This window comes from Triturus cristatus, chromosome 11, assembly GCF_964204655.1.
Source record: "Triturus cristatus chromosome 11, aTriCri1.1, whole genome shotgun sequence".
NCBI classification, from domain to species: domain Eukaryota; kingdom Metazoa; phylum Chordata; class Amphibia; order Caudata; family Salamandridae; genus Triturus; species Triturus cristatus.
This window is the reverse complement of record NC_140594.1, coordinates 430,049,611-430,069,295: the sequence shown is the minus strand read 5'-3', so window position 1 is coordinate 430,069,295 and position 19,685 is coordinate 430,049,611. Positions and strand designations below refer to the sequence as shown.

Here is a 19,685-nt window from a genome sequence, read left to right as displayed (position 1 = left end):
GGGGTTGCCATTTGAATATTTCACAAAGCATGTGAAGGATAACGAAGCAGGAGACAGAGTTGTCATGGCTAGTTTGTTGTCCAGAATGATACCTAGGTTCCGAGCATTGTCAGTTGGGGGTAGTGGTAGGTCCGATTTCTGAGAGCCACCAGGATGCATCCCATGGGTAGCTTTTGTTTACGGTAATCAATACCTCTTTCTTCTGCGTGTGGAGCTTCAGCCAGTTGTCCTTCATCCAGTTGGCAATGTCTGTCATGCAATTGTGGATGTTGGTGCTGGAGGTGTCTTCGGAGAGGGAGCGGATGAGATGCGTGCCATGGGCGTAGGATTTGGTGATGCTGGTTAGAGGTGTCAATTAATTGTTTAAAAGGGTGGGGCTGAGCGAGGATCCTTGGGGTACTCCACAGATGATTTCCTTGGGATCAGAGGTGATGGGGTAAGGCAATCTTTTTGCATTCTTCCGGTGAGGAAAGAGGTGATCCATCTGAGAGACGCTTCTTGAATGCATATGCTGTTCAGCCTTGTGATGAGTGAGTGGTGAGAGACCATATCGAAGGCTGGTAAGAGGTCTAGGAGGATCAGAGCTGCAGTTTCTCCTTGGTCAAGTAGGGCTCGGATGTCGTCACTAGCCACGGTGAGGGCTGTCTCGTGTTGTGGTTGCTGCAGATTCCGGAATGGGAGGAGTCGAGTAGAAGATTTCATTCCAGATGCTAGGAGAGCTGTTGGATGATGGCTTTTTCTAATATGTTGGCCGGGAACCAGAGCAGGAACTTAAGTCGGTAGTTGTTGAGTTTGTGTGGGGGGGGATCTGCCGTTGGTTTCTTTAGTAGGGTGTACACTTCTGCATGTTACCAGTCCTCGGGAAAGTGGTCATGGCAAATGAGGTGTTGAACGAGGTGGTGAGAACTTGCCTGATTCTGGCTTTACCTAGGTTGAAGTTGTGGTGAGGGCATGAGTTGGTTGGGGCCCTTGAGTGGACCAAGTTCATGATGAAGGTAGTGTTGTGTGGGGCGAGCTGGCTCCATTCGGTTAGTTGGATGTCTGTGTGGTAGTGGGGTCATTGTTTTGCTTGATGACATCGGTTCCCTTGAGCTGGGATTTGAAGCTTCTGTAGATGTTGGTGATCTTGTCATGGAAGAAATTTGCAAGGTTGTTGCAGAGTTCTTGTGAGGGGGTAATGTTGTTTGTTGCAGCTGAGGGGTTGGAGAATTCTTTGACGATGTTGAAAAGTTCTTTGCTGTTATTGGAGCTCGATTCGATACGTGAGGCTAAGGCCTTTTCCTTTGATTCTCTCAACTGTCTGTGGCAGAGGTTGAAGGCTGTCTTGAAGGCGGTCTTGTCATTTGTGTTCTTGCTACTGCCATCTCCTTTCCAGTTGCTTAAAGTCTCGTTTAGTGATTCTGAGGTCTTCAGTGTACCAGCTAGCCTGCTTGGTGGACCTTCTGTGGGTGTTGTGGCTGATGGGAGCGATGCTGCTAGCACAGTTGGTGATCCAATCATTGAAGTTTCTGACATTCTCGTCTAGGTTGTTGGAGGGGATGGGAGGTATTGAGGGTGTTGATTCATGTGTCCTTTGAAACTTTGTTCCAGCTGTGGTGGGTGGCATTGGGCAGACTGGGGTCGGAGGTCCGTGAACTGGTATTGTTGAAGTGGACAATGAAGTGGTCGGTCCAGGTGGGTTCCGAGGTGTGGCTGTACCTGATGCGGTCACTGGAGGTGAAAATGGGGTCTAGCGTGTGGTCTGCGGTGTGCGTGGAGTCATGGACAAGTTGGGTGAGTCAGATGTTGCTCATGCTGTCAAGGAGGTTGGTAGTGTTGAGGTCATTGTGGTCATCGAGATGGAAATTGAGGTTTTTGAGGAAAATATAGTTGTTGGAGTCTAAGACGAGGGGGGCAATGAAGTAGGTGATGATGTTGCACAAGGCTGAACGTGGTCCTGGAGGATAGTAGGTGAGTGTGCCCCTGATGGTGGTTTTGCTGTCTGTTTGGAGTCGGAAGTTGAGGTCTTCCATGGTTGTGGTGAATTCATCATTTGTGGTGGTGCATTGGATGGATGCCTTGTGTATGATGGCGATCCATCCAGCAGGTCAGCTGATTCGGTCACTGTGGGTTATCTTGTATCCTTCAGGTATTGTGGTGACGATGTCCGGCGCAGAAGTGGGGCTTAGCCAGGTCTCAGTGAGGAAGAGGACGTCGGGTGGGAGGGTGGACTTGAGGCCCCAAATCTCTGTGGTGTGATTGCATAGTGAGCAAGTGTTGAGAAGGGAGCATGCGAGTTGGTGTTCTTGTTCAGGTTCTGTCTGTGGTTCGTTCAGGGTGTGGCTGGTTGGTGGGCTGGTGTGTGTGCTGTGGCAGGTGAAGTGGCAGTAGGTGAAGGTGAAAGTCCTACTGTGGAGCCTGGGTCGGCGTGGTGGCAGTGTTTCTTGCGGCATCCGTGGTTGAGGGTATAGAGATCACGATGATGTATCTTCGGGAGACGGGAGTGCCTGGAGTCATGGCGCTGGCATGGTCCAGACGTTGATCAGCGCAGACGTACTTGCCTTTGGTGCGCCAGATGGGGCCAATAGCACGACTGCTGCGCAGTCGTGCTGCAGTCTGCACTAAGTAGGTCCTAGGGTGGGAGGGGCTTATCTTGGCAGAAAGAATGGTGAGCTGAAAAAACCCTGCCAGGAAAACACATGTAGCGGCTGTCACTGGATCAGACTGGAACAAGCAGGAACTGGAGGCCACAGGCAAGTGGCAGGATAGGTATCCAGGTGCCTACTGATGCGGTCGCACTGCAGCCTGCATTAAGAAGGTCCTGCGATGGGCAGGTCTTCTGTTGGAGGGAAGAACAGTGAGTGGGAAAAACCGGGAGGGGGAACTCGGGCAGCGGCGGTGTCACTGGATTAGGCTTGAACAAGCAGGTACGGGAGGCCACAGGCAAGTGGCAGGCTAGGTGTCCAGGTGCCTACTACCACTACTCCTAGGAACAAAGTCCACTCGCTGTCTGTTCAGTAGGGCAATGGATCCCCCTCCACATGTTGAAACAATTGTTTGGCAGCTTGGTTGCTTCATTGGGTTTGCGCCACTACCAACCAATAATATATCAGACCACAAGGCCCCCTGAGAGAACACCATTTTATTCATGCATCCGTAACCTGGCAGGCATGCTTACAACATTACTTTGAACGTATTCCTTCAATGGTCCCCTGCAACTGGTTGGTAAGCTTAATGAAGTGCTGCGCTTCATAAAACTTCCAAAGAATGTCCCTTGTTTATTTTAGGACACTAATGTCCCAAGAGCGCCAGTGTATTCCTCATAAAGGTATCATTGTATCCCAGTTTGGCAGCCACCTTTCTCAGAGAAAAATACCATGCATTTGTTATTGTTTTTAGATTCTGGGAGCACTAGAAACTGTTACTTATTTAATCATTTGTTTACAGAGTTGTGTAAAGGGCTAGTATATCATAAAGGTATCATTGTATCCCAGTTTGGCAGCCACCTTTGGCAGAGAAAAATACCAGGCATTTGTTATTGTTTTTAGATTCTGGGAGCACTAGAAACTATTACTTATTTAATCATTTGTTTACAGAGTTTTTTAAAGGGCTAGTATATCATGTTTAGGTCATTTCAAAGTGCTTGAGCATTAAGAAGACTTCACCACGTGTTACTAAGTCAGTCATCCTATTAGGAAGTGGGATGATAGATTACCTGGTTACAAGAAATGGGACGACTTTATATAATCAAATAGAAGGGCAGAATGTGTGGAGTTATAGTTTATACTGCAGGTGGCCAATAAGAGTCCAGTCAGAGAGGAGTGTGTTTTACTTTCAACATTTTCCGCCTCCGTGGTAAGGACTGCGTGGTGAGCCTCATCCCTGCTTAGAGCATTAGTTAGCAGAAGTAGTGGTAGAAGACTTTCTGTACTTTTTCTGTTGTAACGCTTAAAAGTCATTCTTTATGCTTATGGAGGCGTGAGCTTGAAGGAATAAAATTTGAGACCCATGAGAAGCAGCCCACTTCACTATCGCAGAGTAACAGTCCACTTACGCTCTCAGAACCCAGCTACTACTCCAGATTCTCTTGTTGACTGTTTCTTTGCCTCTAACCCCATACAGCGCTCACTGACTTTCGGCTTGATTTGCACTATACAAATACTGCATACAAACATGCATATACACAGACCTGAGCAGTGGGGTGTAAATTCATTACTAAATTCTCCATATGGTTTTTAACATTTTTTCCCATAGGTCGAACCACTGATACTCCTGGAAGGCCTCCACGTAATACTCACCTGCCTTAACAGGGCATGTAATAACGTTGGTCCTTTGTCTCATCTAAGTCATCTCTATATAGTACTGCATTAGTGACTTAACAGAGGCTCTAATGGGGGGACCTTATGACGCTACTGAGTGTACTCATTGGACCCAAATCTGGAACTCCATGCCCCCCCACATCAGAACGATCCCCTCATTTCCAAAATTCAAGAACCTGCTCAAAGTCCTCTTCCTCGACCGCTCTTGAGCGAACCGATAAGAGCCAAGGAAGCACCTTAGCCGGCTCTCCATCTCTCCGTAATTTTGTGTCTGTTAACAATGACTCGGATCTAGTAAACTTCTTGGTCAACCGTCCTGTTTGAACAAAGAACCCTTTTGGATGCTAGTCTTGTTTGATCGGCACCCTACACGCCCCTTTGCTCGTTCGCTCTTTTGTCCGAGCTATACCCGGCTAGAACCCTCATGTTCTACCATACTATCCGTACTGTATATTTGCACATAATTGTACATGCTGTGAAGCGCTCTGATACCCTCGGGTCCAGCTAGCGCTATAGAAAACTCCTAAAATAAGATGCACATCAAAGGCAGTTTTAACCCCCTGTTCAACCCTAAAGAAGGTAAATCTCTGCTTGTGCAACTGTGTCTATGCTCACACTCTCCACAACACCCATGCTTATACATAGCGACATTTGACACACAATGGGAACATCACATCATCAGCCTCCTGCACCCCACCAAACGTGTTCCATATAAGCCAAAGTACAAATAACAGCCTTGCAAACCATGCACACCAAAGGGGGCCCATAAACCTGAGACCATGACTATATAGCGCTACACAATACAAACAACAGCTCAATGGGAATTCAGCCAGTTTAGGTCAATAATTGTAATTATAAGATCTTTAGCCCACTCTGCCACCCCAGTTCAGACATGGCCATATGCAAATCAGTCTGACCCTGTGCCTCATGCCCGAACTGCCAAGCCATGCCTTCCCTGGACTGGAAACAAGCTTCCTAGGACTGGTTTCTGGCATTTCAGCCGTCTTCAGCCAGGATTGCTTGAATCCAGTGGCAAAGTGAGCAAGGGACTCACGTCTGAGCATACCCTGCCAACTTATGGCGAACAAAGCGGTACAAAAGGGGGTGGTGATGGACGGAGCATCAGAACCAATCAAACACTCCCACCCAGTCAACAGATCTGGGTTTGATCCATCACCGTTCTTTAGCCCGCTCTGCCACCCCATTTTAGACATGGCCATATGCAAATCAGTCTGACCCTGTGCCTCATGGGAACAGTCTAGCCCGAACTGCCAAGCCATGTCTTCCCTAGACTGGAAACAAGCTTCCTAGGACCGGTTTCTGGCATTTCAGCCGTCTTCAGCCAGGCTTGCTTGAATCCAGAGGCAAATTGAGCAAGGGACTCACGTCTGAGCATACCCTGCCAACTTATGGCGAACAAAGCGGTACAAAAGGGGGTGGTGATGGTTTATTGTATTGCAGCATTTTTATAGCACTTTATACGTCTGATGGGGTTTGTTAAGGGCTTTTATTTACATCGGTGATATTAATATAGGAGCAGTTAAGACAGCTTTAATGGTGTGCCTTTGAAGTGATTTCTTGAATTTGCAGTTTTGTCTATATTTGAAAGTTAAAACTTTCTATTCTCAATTCTGTTGATACAGATACCGGTCATGGCGGCAAAGAACTTGCCAGGTGGCTAGCAACTCTCGTAAAAAACAATGTATATCACAAGAGCTCTATATGGGATCAGGGAAACAGAGGTTGTTTAAACATGGTTTAAAGAGACACACAAGTCTATTTCATCAAGTTAGGAGCCGGAACGAGCGTTCGTGAAATTTATGGCAGTTTTAAATTAATATTTCACTAGGTGAAATTGCAAAATGTTTGCCCCTGCAAAGGTTAACGTCAGTGTACACAGTCAAAGTAGGAAGGAATGGTTTCCCGGGAGGGTTGAGGGGGGAGGAGGAAAGGCCCGCCCACGGACCTGGCGCGGCCTCTGGCCCAGTGCCTTGATATACACCCGCCCAGAGTACGAGTCTGCTGACATCGCCTTCCCGCAGAGCTGAAGCAAGTCACGGCCGCTGCTGTGCTGCAGGTGAGACCCGGGCCTCGGGATCCTCCCCCCTTACCTCCTCATCCCTGCGTCCCGCACGCCCCTCCAAATCCCCGAGTTTTCCTGATAACCCCGCCGGTATGGGGCGCGATGCCACGGCTGCCGTAACACCACATACCGAGGCCGCGCCCATGTGTAATCAAAAAATAGAACAAACTTTCTCTAAGTTATGGATGTCTCGTCTAACTATACACGGTAGCGACGCTGCAAACAGCCGGTCAACTTTGCTTTCATTTCTCTGTCTTGATTGTATGTGGATTTTTTTTTTTCTTTTAAAAACTAAAGTTTGCTGTGAGGCTAAAACCAGGAAGTTTCTTCGGTTCTTTTCTCGCAGAGGGGTGTGTTTAGTCTAACGTCCTTCAGAATCGACCCTAAAATATAATGTAGGAACTCTGTTTTCGTGTATTTCCTCGTAAAGTAAGTGTGTGTGTGTGTATATATATATGTAGCATACGTGAGACCAAATTAAATATGGTTGATTGCAAGTTTCATTCCCAGCGCTCTCAAGTTTAAAGGTCTTTCCTTTAGTAGAACATCCAGTCCGGGTTTTACATTAGCATTCAGGAAAAAAAAATCCGAGCCAGCTAAATTACTCATACATGGAATTGGAAACTTTAGAGTTCTGCATTCAGAAAAGTACGACTTTTGTGCTTTCTTGAAAATAGATTAGATTAAAAACCTAATGTGTGTAAGGTTCTTTTTAGGCAGCTCTCAACATGCTGGGAGGTATACTGTGTGCTAAACAGCTCGAAGGTGATCGGTGTGAGTTTTTTTTATTTTTCGTTTAGAGTACTAAATAATTTCCCGAATAGGTACGTCTTCGTCGTTTATGTGCTCTGTGGCTTTTTATTTTTTTATTTTTATTTTTTAAACCCGTTTAGAGGAGCTAATATGGGCTATTTTAGGAGGAACCACCGAATATTTTTAAAGAAACAAATTTAGAGACGTATTGCCTTTACTTGTAAGCACCCTCAGATGGATCAGAAACGTTTCACTTTGTATCACTTTGGTGGTTGACACGGTTTAGGTAACGTTACAAGTCACGTGAGGCCGTGACTTGTAACTAGAAGGTTGATGTGGGTGGGTCGTGCTGGGAGGGCTGATTTGATGCGAGACCGTTCGCTGCTTTGAAAAGTAGTGTCTGAAATCTGTACAAGGCCTGGTTTTTGTCAGGCAGCTTGGCGCTGGGTAGGGTGACCAACCGTCCGTAAATTTCACGGACCGTCCGTAATTTGGACCTCACGTCCGTTGTCCGTGACGGTGAGGATCCTTTTTACGGACGCCTTTTGTCCGTAATTCTGGCCCTAGCAGGGAGCAGAGCTGTTCCCCTTGCGAGAGGCCTCAGTTCCAAGGTGTGGCAGCCCACCCGCCCATTGTCATTCTGGATGCGGCTGATTGCCACATGCAGAATGACAATGGGCAGTGTGGGGTGTTACAGCCTGTGGTGCCCTCCTCCTGCGCAGTAGCGGTGGCAACATTAACAGCTAGTGAGGAGCGATTCCCAAAACATCTCGCCAGAAGTGTGTGGCTGGCCACAGGGTCGGAGGCCATCTCTCTCTTCTGTTGGCACATGTTGAAAGCTAACACATGTACAACATTTGAAAATTAACAGAGGCTGTAACGTGTTTCGAATAAAAGTTCAATCATTTTAAGGCTGGTTTATCACACCGTTTTGTCTAAAATAAAAATAAAGCTGAGCAGGGAAGGCTCCTGAAGGGCTGTTTTATCAGTGAGTCGAGTTCCCAAACAGGCACTCTAGCGTTGAAGGGCTGCAGGCTGTCCCTTCTCTCCAGCCTGCTCGCTCAAATCACAGAGGCAAATACTCCGCAACTGGCTGTGCATAAAAGGCTAGAACCACCCTTTTAATTCCTGGAAAGGTAAAGAAGCATGCAGGGACGCCCCACTCCACTGTAACTTTTGGGATTCCTAGCTCCTGCACCAGAATCCACAAACACCCCGGGTGTGTTTCATTTGTGTCTGAAGTGTTACGCATGTTTGTGCACTTCGGTTTATTCAACATAACAGGATGCAATCGTTTTTCAGGGAACGCGTGTAAAAGTGTTAGGTGCCCTAATCTCATGCTGCTGTTTCAGCCCTCTATCTTCACTAGGTCGATAAAATTATGATGAGGAATTTGTGTAAGGAGTCTAACATATCGGGTATACTGTGCCAACTAACTAACTTTTCGGAATGAATGTGCGCTTTACAAGTGCACTTTATGTCGTTTATGTTTTTATCAGTGAATGATGTACTGGGGTCGTCCTAGTTCACACGGGCACCCATTATGCACATTTCACAGAGCTTGAAACCTGACAAATGTACATTCCTATTGTTTTACTTGCTGGATGGGTGAAAGGGTAAATGGTTGGATGGGTGGAAGAGTGGATAGATGAGTGAAAGGATGATTGGGTGAAATGGTAGGATGGATGAGTGAAATGATGGATGGATGGATAGACAATGGATATGTTTTGATATGATTGAAAAGGTTTGGATATAGATGGGCGCACAGATGGAAGGCCAGAATGAATGGTGAAAGACTGAATGATTGATGAATGAATGGATGGCAGAATGTAAATTTGAAATGGTGGGCATCACAGGTTTGATGGAAGGATGAATGGCTAGATCCTTGGACAACAGAGCTCTTCTGGGGAGGGTTGTGATGACTTACTTTGCTTTCTTGGTGCCATAAGAGCTTCAGTTCAAAGTGGGAGGTGTTTACATTTTCTGGCTACTCCCTTGCCTATATGTTACTATTCTGTATTTGTTGTGTGCTTACGTGCGGGATCTATACATCATGCATATGGCATTTTGAGTGACACCCAACTGCTACTTGAATGTTACACTAGTAATTGTAAATTTTTGCATGTTTTGTTTTAGGTGTAAGGTTTTAGGGAGAGCTTCATAGTGCCAATAGCTGTGCTTGACATGTATATAGTAATTGTAGCAATAGGCATGGCGTCAAAAATAAACTATGTAATAGTGTATTGACAGTAGATTCTTTAAGAAAGATGCAGGGAAAAGCACCTTTGTGACTTCCGTCAGCTAGTGCGACTCTCTGCGAAGCCACCATTGGCAAAGCAAGATTCCATATTTTAAGTTCCACTTGCTGAAACACCCATAATGCGTTCCCTATAGTTGGTTCATTACAGCAATTCTCCATTTAGTTCACCTATGAGTGCCGCTTTACATCTCACAATGGCACTCCGGTATGAGATGCTAGTAACAAAGTCTATCCGAGCAGATCTTCCTGACCCCTTCTCTCACCAAACATGCCTGCCAGGACCATGAGTTGTAAACAAAACATCAGTCTGGACAACCGAGTGCAGTAACCATATAAATAGATTATTATCAAATGAAATACCACAACAAGACCTGTGCAGTTGCTCAAAGCTGCACGCATACCGAAAAACGATTCTCAACCTAATCCAAAACTTATTTGACTTGTATGTAGGTGGTTGTCTATTTACTTACTTTTATACTATTGCACCACTTCCTCTGATATGTCTGTAAAACTTACCTTTTTGTCCCGAAGTTTTCTCCTGAACTTTGACCTTCTGTCCTGTTTTTTTTTTTTTTTTTTTTTGTCCTGAGTTTTGACCCTCAGTCCTGAATCTTTACACTCACTGTCCTGAATTTGCACCCATGTCAGTTGGTCACCCTAGCGCTGGGTGAATTATAAACTGTAAAGACGATCTCTGTGGCTGATTTCTGCTGCACCCTCCCGAGTTCTTTAGTGTTTTATCTGCTTGAATGGCCCATGTTTCAGATTTGTTTTTTCGGTTCTTCACTAATTGGACAGTACTTTGGTATTTGTGCTGAAGATAATTATGGATAGTTAGAGACGCACGCCTGGATTTCTGGCTGGAGAGGCACATTTCAATCAGTTGGGGTTTGGAGGTGTAGATGGGGTCAGTGACTAAGATGGGTAATGCATTTTTAGGAAAAGTATAAGATGATTAGAGTTGCAACCACTGTAATAACTGGTTTTAGTTGGCCACACGTGCATTTGAATGTGTGACCTGCGCGTTGCACTCACCCCGACAACAAACACATTGTTATCCCATTGGCATAGTTTGTGTTTGTTCCAGGACTGTCGTTTTCATTCATGAGGAAGCAGAAATGTATTGTGCACTCACTGAAAATGTAGTGTTCATTCGCTCCCAGTGTCACAGCGAGGCATTACAGTGCAATGAGTACACACTTTTTTACTTATCTTTATTTTTATAGTATTTACCTGAAGGATTTTAGAAATGGTAACTTATAATGGAAGACAAAAGACTTGTACTGTAGGGTAGGTTTGTTGAATCAGCTTTCCCTACAGACCTGTTGGTGCACCTTTCACTAGTTTGAACCCTGATAAGGCTGAACTAACCCCTCATTCTTCTGAGGTCTATAAAGTGAGTTGCGTTGAGTTGATTAACATCTCACATTTGAGGGGCCAGAGACGATTTAGCGTGTGATGGGCACTATGATGGTTGTCAATATTCTAAATTGTTATTAATTTCACATTAACATACTTAGGATTTTATGGTAGTGTGTACATAAGGTTTATCAGATCTTTAGTGGCGTTCATGCAGAAATACCTTACAGGTGATTAACTGTCCCATAAAGTGCATTCCTGTCTGTGCTGGCAAGGTATGGGGCAACGAAAATCAATTGGCGGAGTTGGAAAGAGGACAACAGTAATGAATTTACCCATTTAAAGTCAAGTGATCTCCCTCTGGACAGATCAGTGTTTTGGGAGATGGAGTGGGTTACCATGGAGACAGCCTGGGATGCTGTTGGGACCCAAGAAGGAGGCCAGGGTGCCCAGCTGATGGTCCAAGTGAGCTTACGCAAACCCTTGGGTCTAAGTGACTGTCCAGTGAGACTTGAGTCTAAATGAAAGCCCAGAGGACCACAGGACTAACTGAGGGCTTGCATGGCTTTGAACTGAATAATAATGGGGCCTTCAGTCTGCTATTGCAGTCCTGGTTGAATTTGGCCCAGGGATGATCCACACCGGCTTAGTTCTGACGGTCTGTTGTAAGTTTCAAATCTTGGAGGGGTGGAGAAGGCTCCAAACACCCTTCTGTACAGATGAATGTCATCAGCTTTGTCCCAATATTCAACTGCAGTGGTATGAAAGATTGGAAATAGTGGCTGAATAAATACAGAGATGAGAACCAGCAGATAGTCAACAACTTTGTTTTGAACACAACTGTCCAAAAAGATGTTATGGTCCACGGTGTTGTAGGGGGAACAAGACTCTTGTCTGCACTGGTAAAAGGCATTGTCCCACAAACCTACCGTCTGTAGTTTCATACCATTTATGAGTTGAAACTTGGACTGATGGGGAGCAGCCCGCCCATCCCTTTTCCCAATATCTTTGTTATGCATGTAATAGGTGGAAGGTGTTCGGATTATTTTTCTTCGTAAAGCAAATGTAATGGCCAATTTAATTCTCTTTTTAAAGAGGCAGATAAAGAAAAGTTAATCAGTGTACTAATGTCGTCTTAGCAGCCGTTCTGGGGTTCGGTAAATAGAGAATGTGTGATCATGGGGTTGTAGAGTACAAACATTTTTGTAACTTCTAATGTTTGCCACTGAAGAGATTGTGACAAAAAGCCAAGTCTGTGTGATTTTTGCGGTTGAGAATTAGCATCCGGTCTCGACTTGTATTAAATACCCCACAAAATAATACCTTTTTGGTTGAGATTTGAGCAACATAGGGAGCACAAATGTGGGTCTCAAAGAAGTTACCAATTGAATAAAATGCTTTTGAATAGCAGTCTCGTCTCCTGTTGTGGCAAAATAATGTATTTATTTTTAGGTGGATAGCAGCTTTCTAGATAGCCTGGGGAAAATGGCCATGACTGGATTAGATCCACATTTTCTTTCAGTTTAAGTCTACCATGTGGGATGGGTGTATCTCAAAGAGTTCAGGTTAGATAAATGCAGTTTTTCTACTACAGTTAATTTTCCATCAATTGTGTGTCTTTTGAGGCCAGATTTATGAATGACTTGGAGTTAATGGCAACAAAAGGAATGACTGAAGACCAGTCTAGAGGAGTTGTGGTTGGATATAGTTGGACACAATCAGCTACTTACAAATGGAACTGGGAAACATAACTCTGGTTTCACTACCTACCTACCTGTCCTGATTCACCTTGAGTAGGAACCATATTCTCATCCCACTCAAAAGCCTTGAGACCAGTTGCCAATAAATCTTGAGTCTTTTCCAGTAGCACAAAAATAACTAGCAGGGGGCAAGGGAACCCTCAATTTGTTTTCTTTAAAAAAATTAAAGTTGCCACCCACCATAAAGGTCTCCCCCACCTCTGCACCAAATAAACCTGGGTGATGGGTGGAAATGTGGCGTGCACACTTTAGATTACAGGTTTAATTCCTAGCAGTGCAAGTTTTTCGGTTCTGGTGACTTTTTTGCATTTTGACAAATGTAGTTATGTTTTTGCTATTATAACTGGAGCTGCAAGTACTAGAATCTGAAGTAAATCGGTGTAGGGTGAGTTACTCTTCTCTTCGGCGGCATAAAATAACTACAAATATTTGTTTTACTCTAGAGGATAGTGGACTGTATTTCAGTTGTTGAAATAACTTCTCATTTTAGATCTCTCTTACCACACAGAATTTTAGTTGTCTGTTTCCAAGAGACCTTTGTGGCCTATACTACTATCGTCTAGTGATCTTTGAGTGTGCCAGTTGCTTACACTATCTCTCCCCTGGCTTGTCCCTTCCGTTGCACATAGCCTCCTTACCACCTTTTGTAATGGGTGGCGTGCATCTTTCTTCTGCTCAGGTTTAGGGAACTATTTTTCCTTCTCCATTATGCACTCTGAGTGTGCATGTATTTTGTTGCTCTCTCGCGTGTTGCAAACCCCTACTCACGCGCTCCTCTACATCTCACGGTCCTTGAAATAAATGTTCCATTTCTTTCTTACTTTTTGGTGGAAAGGTCTGGCAGTTGCAATTTGCTTTGGGCTTCTCCCCAATCAAAAAAGCTATTTTGTGCAAATAAAAATAAATTGTTTTTAATTTACTGGTATAAGTGACTCCAACCATTTTAGATGGCAAGATTAAAAAGAAAGCAGCACCACATCGGGCAGTAGACGTGCAGTGTCCGCAGGCGTGCAGGTGCCTGGAGAATGACAGCTGTCAGAAGCTGCCACACCAATTATTTTTATTTTGCCTGATTTTGCACAGCATCGGCAAAAAATTGGTAAAGCCAAACGGTCAATAAGAGGGGACCTATTGAGTTTGCCAGTGCTTGTTGCCTATAATAGTGCTCTTCTGCAATCGTGGTCCGTTGGATGCTTCTAATACAGCAGATCTTGAGGGTTGGGGTGATGGGATTTCACTGGCTGAGAATCCATAATACAGGTGGAACTGGTTCCCGCGCCTGGCTCCTTGGTGAATGTAAGGCCGCACACAGGCTTCTTACTGAAAGGTGTGGTGTTGGGTGGAGGTGTGGAAGATGCACCTGGATTTGTCACCTCCCAGAAATTGCATTGGGTCAATGGAGCTGATTCGAAGTTCTGTGGCGTTGGCTTTTCAGTGATCTTATGGAAATCAGAAATGTGATGCTGAAGCGTACACAATGACATCTAGATAAGTGAGTAACCCGAAGGAGCGGAGGCTATCCGATGTCATAATGGTGTCTGATAGAGGTGTTCTGCGGTTATGGTGGACTGTGCTATAACTGTGATCCGGTTACTGTCATGGTAGAGAAGCTATGGGAGGTCCTGATATGTAGGGGCGAGTTTGTGTTTTTCTGCAGTTGTCCTACGGCAGCCGAAGTGGTGTTTAATAAAGAGGCATGGTCAAATGGCTGAATGCCATTTTAAAGACGTGGCGATGGATGGGTGGCAGCCTCTGGAATCCATTGTGGTATTATACAGACAAGAGGTTATGCTGCTCTTCATTTACCAATGTTTGTCGTTAATTACATACACCACCTAGAATCTTGAGTAAATAGATGGGATGGTCCCCTTGACGCACTAAATTAACTCAAATAACAACCAATAACCAGCCACTGGTTTAATTACAAAGCTTGAGTTGCACAGTAGTTTCGTACCCGCTAAAGCGCTGGGGTAGTAAGTGCTACATAATTGCAATATGATACAAGACGGTCGAGGCCTTAGTCCTGGTGTGTGTGTACCTTGACTGCGTGAAAGGAAAACCCTCTGAAGAGAACTCTGCCTCCGTGTTGATCCTGTGTAAGCTAAGGGGTAGTTCTGGTGTGTACACTGCGGCTGCTGTCTCTGCACTCCTGGGCTGTGGCGTGTCTAATCCGGGTTTGGTGTCTTTCACGGCTTCACTTTGATCTCCCAGGGTCCGTCGCCCGTCACGCGGCAGCTTCTCCCGGGCATTGATTCTACATCCTGCCTCGGATGGCCCTTGCTTCCGGGGCGGGTCGCTCCGCTTCACATGAGCGTCGTCTTCCCTCCGGGCTTTTTGTGTGTGTAAAGTTAGTCAGTGGTCACGAGCTGAGTCCGGCTTTGCGTGGAGTTTAAATAAATGTTTTTGTCATGTAAAGTAGACTAGCCCTGTACATAGTTCAGCTCTAGTGCTGTGTCAATAAAGGGGCCCTGGACAAAGATCCCATGGAAATCACGGACGGGCTAAGGCCGGAAAAGCAGGTTTCTACGCTCAAGCGGGTTTGGCTCCCCCGCAAAGTTCACGCCTTTAATTTTTCAACTCGCTGGGCGACTGCTGCAGAGATGGGTGTGTATGCGTATGAACAGGGTTTTAAATCTCCCCAGGGCAGAAGTCACCTTTCACCATAATGAGCGGCTAGTAGTCACGTTTGCTATTTAAGGCGCCAAGAAACGATAGCCTCTAGTACAGCAGAATTCAAATGTTTTTTAAAGTGCATCTTTTTACTACTGCGTTACAATTGGAGATGTGCAGGTGCATATTAAACAGAATTATTAATATTCGTCTAGGATTTGCGCCGTAGAAACATTTTGCCCGCACTGAAGATTGGATTGTACCCGCAAGTTGGCAGTTTCGAAATTACAAATGTTATTAGGTTGTAGCTTTTTGATTTTCACTCAATTGCGAGAAAATGTTTTTATTTTTAATAAATGTAATCACTAAAACAAGCGTGGGAGAGCAGTAAAAGTGATAGCTGGAAACGCAATATCTAAACCAATAGCAAATTAGGCCATTTTAAATTCCATTCCTGTGTGTGGATTTTTTTCTCCGTTTTTTGGATTTTCTTTTTTTCCCTTCCCGGTAAACAAACCATGTATCCTCTCTCCGTGCTGCTTTGTCCCGTTACTTCCAAATACCCCACATACGTTTCGGATTAGTTTGGCCAGGCCGGATCGGTGAAAACTAGATCCGGCAGAGCTCGACCCAGTTCTGCACATAATGCCGGCCACTCTACGGTGGGTTTAAACTGGTAATTCTGAAGTGGGTGGTTGTCTAGTCTTGCGCAGTCTGTCATCCATTTATTTAAAATAGTTTAGTGCGGTTTTAGGTAAGCCGAAGTGTTGAAATGGCACTAAAAATGCACAGTCTGTGTTTGAACTTGGGGAAAGTGCCTCCATTTCCTTGGAGAGTGAAGGCAAAACCTTTTACGCAGCCTGTGACGCAAGGCGCTTCATTTCTGGAGGGTGTAGTGTTCTCCGACGGGGGGTAGCGGTGCAGTCTACCCGCGTCTGAGGTATTGCGCTGGCGCGTGACATCGCGCGCTTACCATAAATAAAGGGGCGTGGCCCGCGGAAAGCAGTCGGGACCACGCTGAGACCATAACGAGTGTCCCAGGTAGTTATTACGGCCGCAGCGCTGATGACATGTGCGCAAGCAGTCTCTTGAACATCACACTGGCGACGAGGGGCAGAAACTAACCCATTCAGAGAAAGTTAATGAGCCTAATCTAAATGGTGACGAGTGAGCCTTTGATCACGGCCCTGGACCCAGGAAGTGCTGCCTGGCCTGTGCTGGCCTGCTGTGTGCCCCCAAGCGAGTCTGCTGCATAAAAGAGAAGCCCTGCAACCCCGGAGAGTGCTTGGAGGGAAGGTAGGCCTTTCCCACACACCCGGTGGAGCCCACGGAGGAGTGTGTCCAGCATCCTGGTTGGGGAGGGAACTACTGTGAGGCCTAGGACATACAGGCCACAGGAGAGGACCCTGACAGCACTTTCATCGCCCTCGGCCAGGCGGCTGTTATTGCACCCAGGAGGTAAGCAGCGCACATGCTGCGAGGTGTGACTGTGGCTGCGTCAAGATGGCGTCGATCCCCGCCATTGAGCCCTTTGTGGTGGACGGGGCCCCCTCATCCCTTGCCCCGCGATGGAGAGACTGGACCGATCGCCTCCAGATCTACTTTGAAGGGGCGGGCATAGCCCGGGACAGGCGCAGAGCCCTACTCCTCCACCTCGGAGGCAAAGACATCCATCGCATTTACCAGACCCTGGTGGAGGCCACACCCAAAACGTATGTCACGCTTCTCAACGCCCTAAATGTGCACTTCGAGCCGATGGCGAACAGGGACTACCAAAGATTAATCTTTCGCCAGGCCAAGCAAGAGGCAGAGGAATCGTTAGACACGTTCCACGGCCGCCTGCAAGAACTGGCCAGCACGTGCGGATTTCGGGACGAACAGGAAGAAATCCGAGGTCAAATAATACAAGGGTGCTACTCGTCCAAACTCAGAGTAAACATTCTTCAGGAGGATGGCAAATCTCTAACGGACATCCTCACCCTGGGCCGGTCAAAAGAACTGTCGCAAGCCAGAGCATCCCACATGGAGGCGGCTCTCCACCGCCCTGTCAAGACGGAGCAGGTCAATGCGATGGAAACAACAAACGTGATGAGGCCCAAAGCGCGCCAAAACACAGGGAGAAAACAGCAAGACAGGAAAAAAAGATGCGGCTACTGCGGAGGCACACCCCATCGCATGCAAGACTGCCCGGCGAGAGGGAAGAGGTGCAGTGCCTGCGGGTAAATGGACCTTTTCGTGGCGGTATGCAGGTCTATGAAATCACGGAAGGAGGCAGCACAGACAGTGGCCGAAGAGCGGGACAGTGAAGACATGGATGATGACGCGGGAGACTACCTGGTCCACTACGTATTTGCAGTAGATCAGCCACGACTGAAGAGACTGCGATCAAGATCCACCACCAGGATGTGAGAGCCACCATAAAAACTGGGGCTTCTTTCGAGCTAATGGTTGCCAATGTGTACAATCAACTAAGTCCACGTCCACCATTATGCGAAGCAAGGATCGGGGTATTCGCTTACGGACAAGACACCCATCCTGCTCTTGGGGTGTTTCAAGACTGAGCTGAGACACCAAGACCTCAAGATCCCCACCACAGTGTACGGGACTCCAGAAGGAAGCGGTATGCTGATAAGCAGACAATCAGCAAAAGAGTTGAGGCTGATATCATTCGCCATGGCGGTACAAGAGGAAGAACTGGAGGCCATCATGGAGGAGTTCGAAGACGTCTTCAAAGACATCGGATGCCTGAAAGGGAAAGAAGTCTCTCTCCACATTGACCAGTCAGTCCAACCGGTGGCGCTGAGGCACAGGCGCATGGCGTTCCACTTGCGCAAGAAGGTCGAAGAAGAGCTGGAGGCACTGGAGAAGCAAGGCATTATAGAAAAGGTCAGTGGACCCACCCCTTGGGTGTCCCCGATCGTAGTGGCACAGAAACCGAAACAGCCGGGGCAGGTCCGCATCTGCGTTGACATGCGCCCCCCAAACGCCGCGGTGAAAAGGGAACGTCACCTAACCCCCACCATTGACGACATCTTGGGAGAACTGAACGGCGCAAAATGGTTCTCGAAGATGGACCTCCGGTCCGGATATCACCAACTGCCACTACACCTGGACTCTCGCTACATCCCCACATTCTCTACGCATGTCGGCCTCAGGCGCTACCGACGCCTCAATTTCAGGATCGCAAGTGCTGCGGAGGTTTTCCAAAACACCATCCGTGAAGTCCTTGGGGTGCTACCAGGGGTCTTGAACGTAAGCGACGATATACTCGTATACGCATCGTCGATAGAAGATCACCACCGGAGACTTTGCGGGGTCCTCCAGAGGATCAAAGAATCCGGACTGACCCTACACAGAGAGAAGTGCCAGTTCTTAAAGAGAAAGATCAGTTTCTTTGGCTACATATTCTCCGACCAAGGAGTTGTCCTGGACCCCGACAAGGTGAGAGATGAACAGGAAGCCCCAGCACCTTCCAACATTTCAGAAATAAGGAGTTTCCTAGGGATGGTGAACTTCTGTGGGCGGTTTGTCCCGGATTTGTCTAACCTCACAAAGCCCCTCAGGGAACTGACGAAATCCACCACTACATGGCAATGGGGCCCCGAACAGGAACAAGCCTTCAAAGATATCAAGGCAGCCCTGTCGGCAGACACAACACTATCGTACTTTGACCCGGCCCGATCCACTAATGTCGCTGTGGACGCCAGCCCATATGGGCTAGGAGCTGTGCTCACACAATTGCAAGGAAATGGAGAGTGGGCCCCGATAGCATACGCGAGCCGCTCCCTGAAGGACACAGATCAGAGATACTCGCAGATAGAGCGAGAAGCGATCAGCATCCATTGGGCCTGTCGACATTTCCACGTCTACGTGTACGGCCATCCATTAAGTGTCCACAGACCACACACCCCTCATTTCCCTGTTTCAAGGGTCCGCGTCCAAGCCTTTGCCGAGGATTGAAAAATGGATCCTTCAACTACAGGAGTATGACTATCGAGTTGAATACAAACCAGGCTCTTCCAATCCAGCGGACTATCTTTCGAGGCATCCCAGGGTGGCCACAAAAGCAGAAGAAGAGGACGCCGAAGACACGGAGGAATATGTCCGGCTTGTATCGGAAAGATCCCGACCACTTCCCATGAGCCTTGGGACGATTGTAGAAGCCACCCGGAGGGATGAATGCCTGCAACTGGCCCTAACGGCGGTCCAATCGAATGACTGGCGCCCCATTCAGTCCACCATGGCCAGACTAACGCCGCAAGCAAAGACCGCCGCAAGCAAAGACCGTCCTGGAGTCAATTGTGCGGGTCAAGGATGAACTCTCAGTTGACAACAGTGGTTGTCTGCTCCGAGGCCTGCGACTGGTGATCCCATCAAGTCTGGTTCAACAAGCGGTGGACCTCGCACACGGGGGACATCCAGGCATGGTGTGACGGACCTGGGTCTGGAATTCTAGTGACTGGTAACAGATCTACATAATCTTTGTTTGTTTGTTGTTTAATAAAGGTTAGAAGGAATGTAGTGTTCTCCGACACGGGGTAGCGGTGCAGTCTACCCGCGTC

General features: G+C 46.9%; 1 protein-coding gene across 2 annotated transcripts in view; it reads left to right on the top strand.

Annotated features, from left to right (window-relative positions):
- Positions 1-6,322: 6,322 nt before the first annotated feature.
- The window catches only part of LOC146784378 (annexin A4-like), a 119,306-nt gene continuing 105,943 nt past the window's right edge, over positions 6,323-19,685 (top strand). For both annotated transcript variants that reach the window (XM_085636265.1, XM_085636264.1), the window contains exon 1: positions 6,323-6,375. The gene's annotated coding sequence lies outside the window, so the exon portion shown is untranslated. The remainder of the gene's footprint in view (positions 6,376-19,685) is intronic.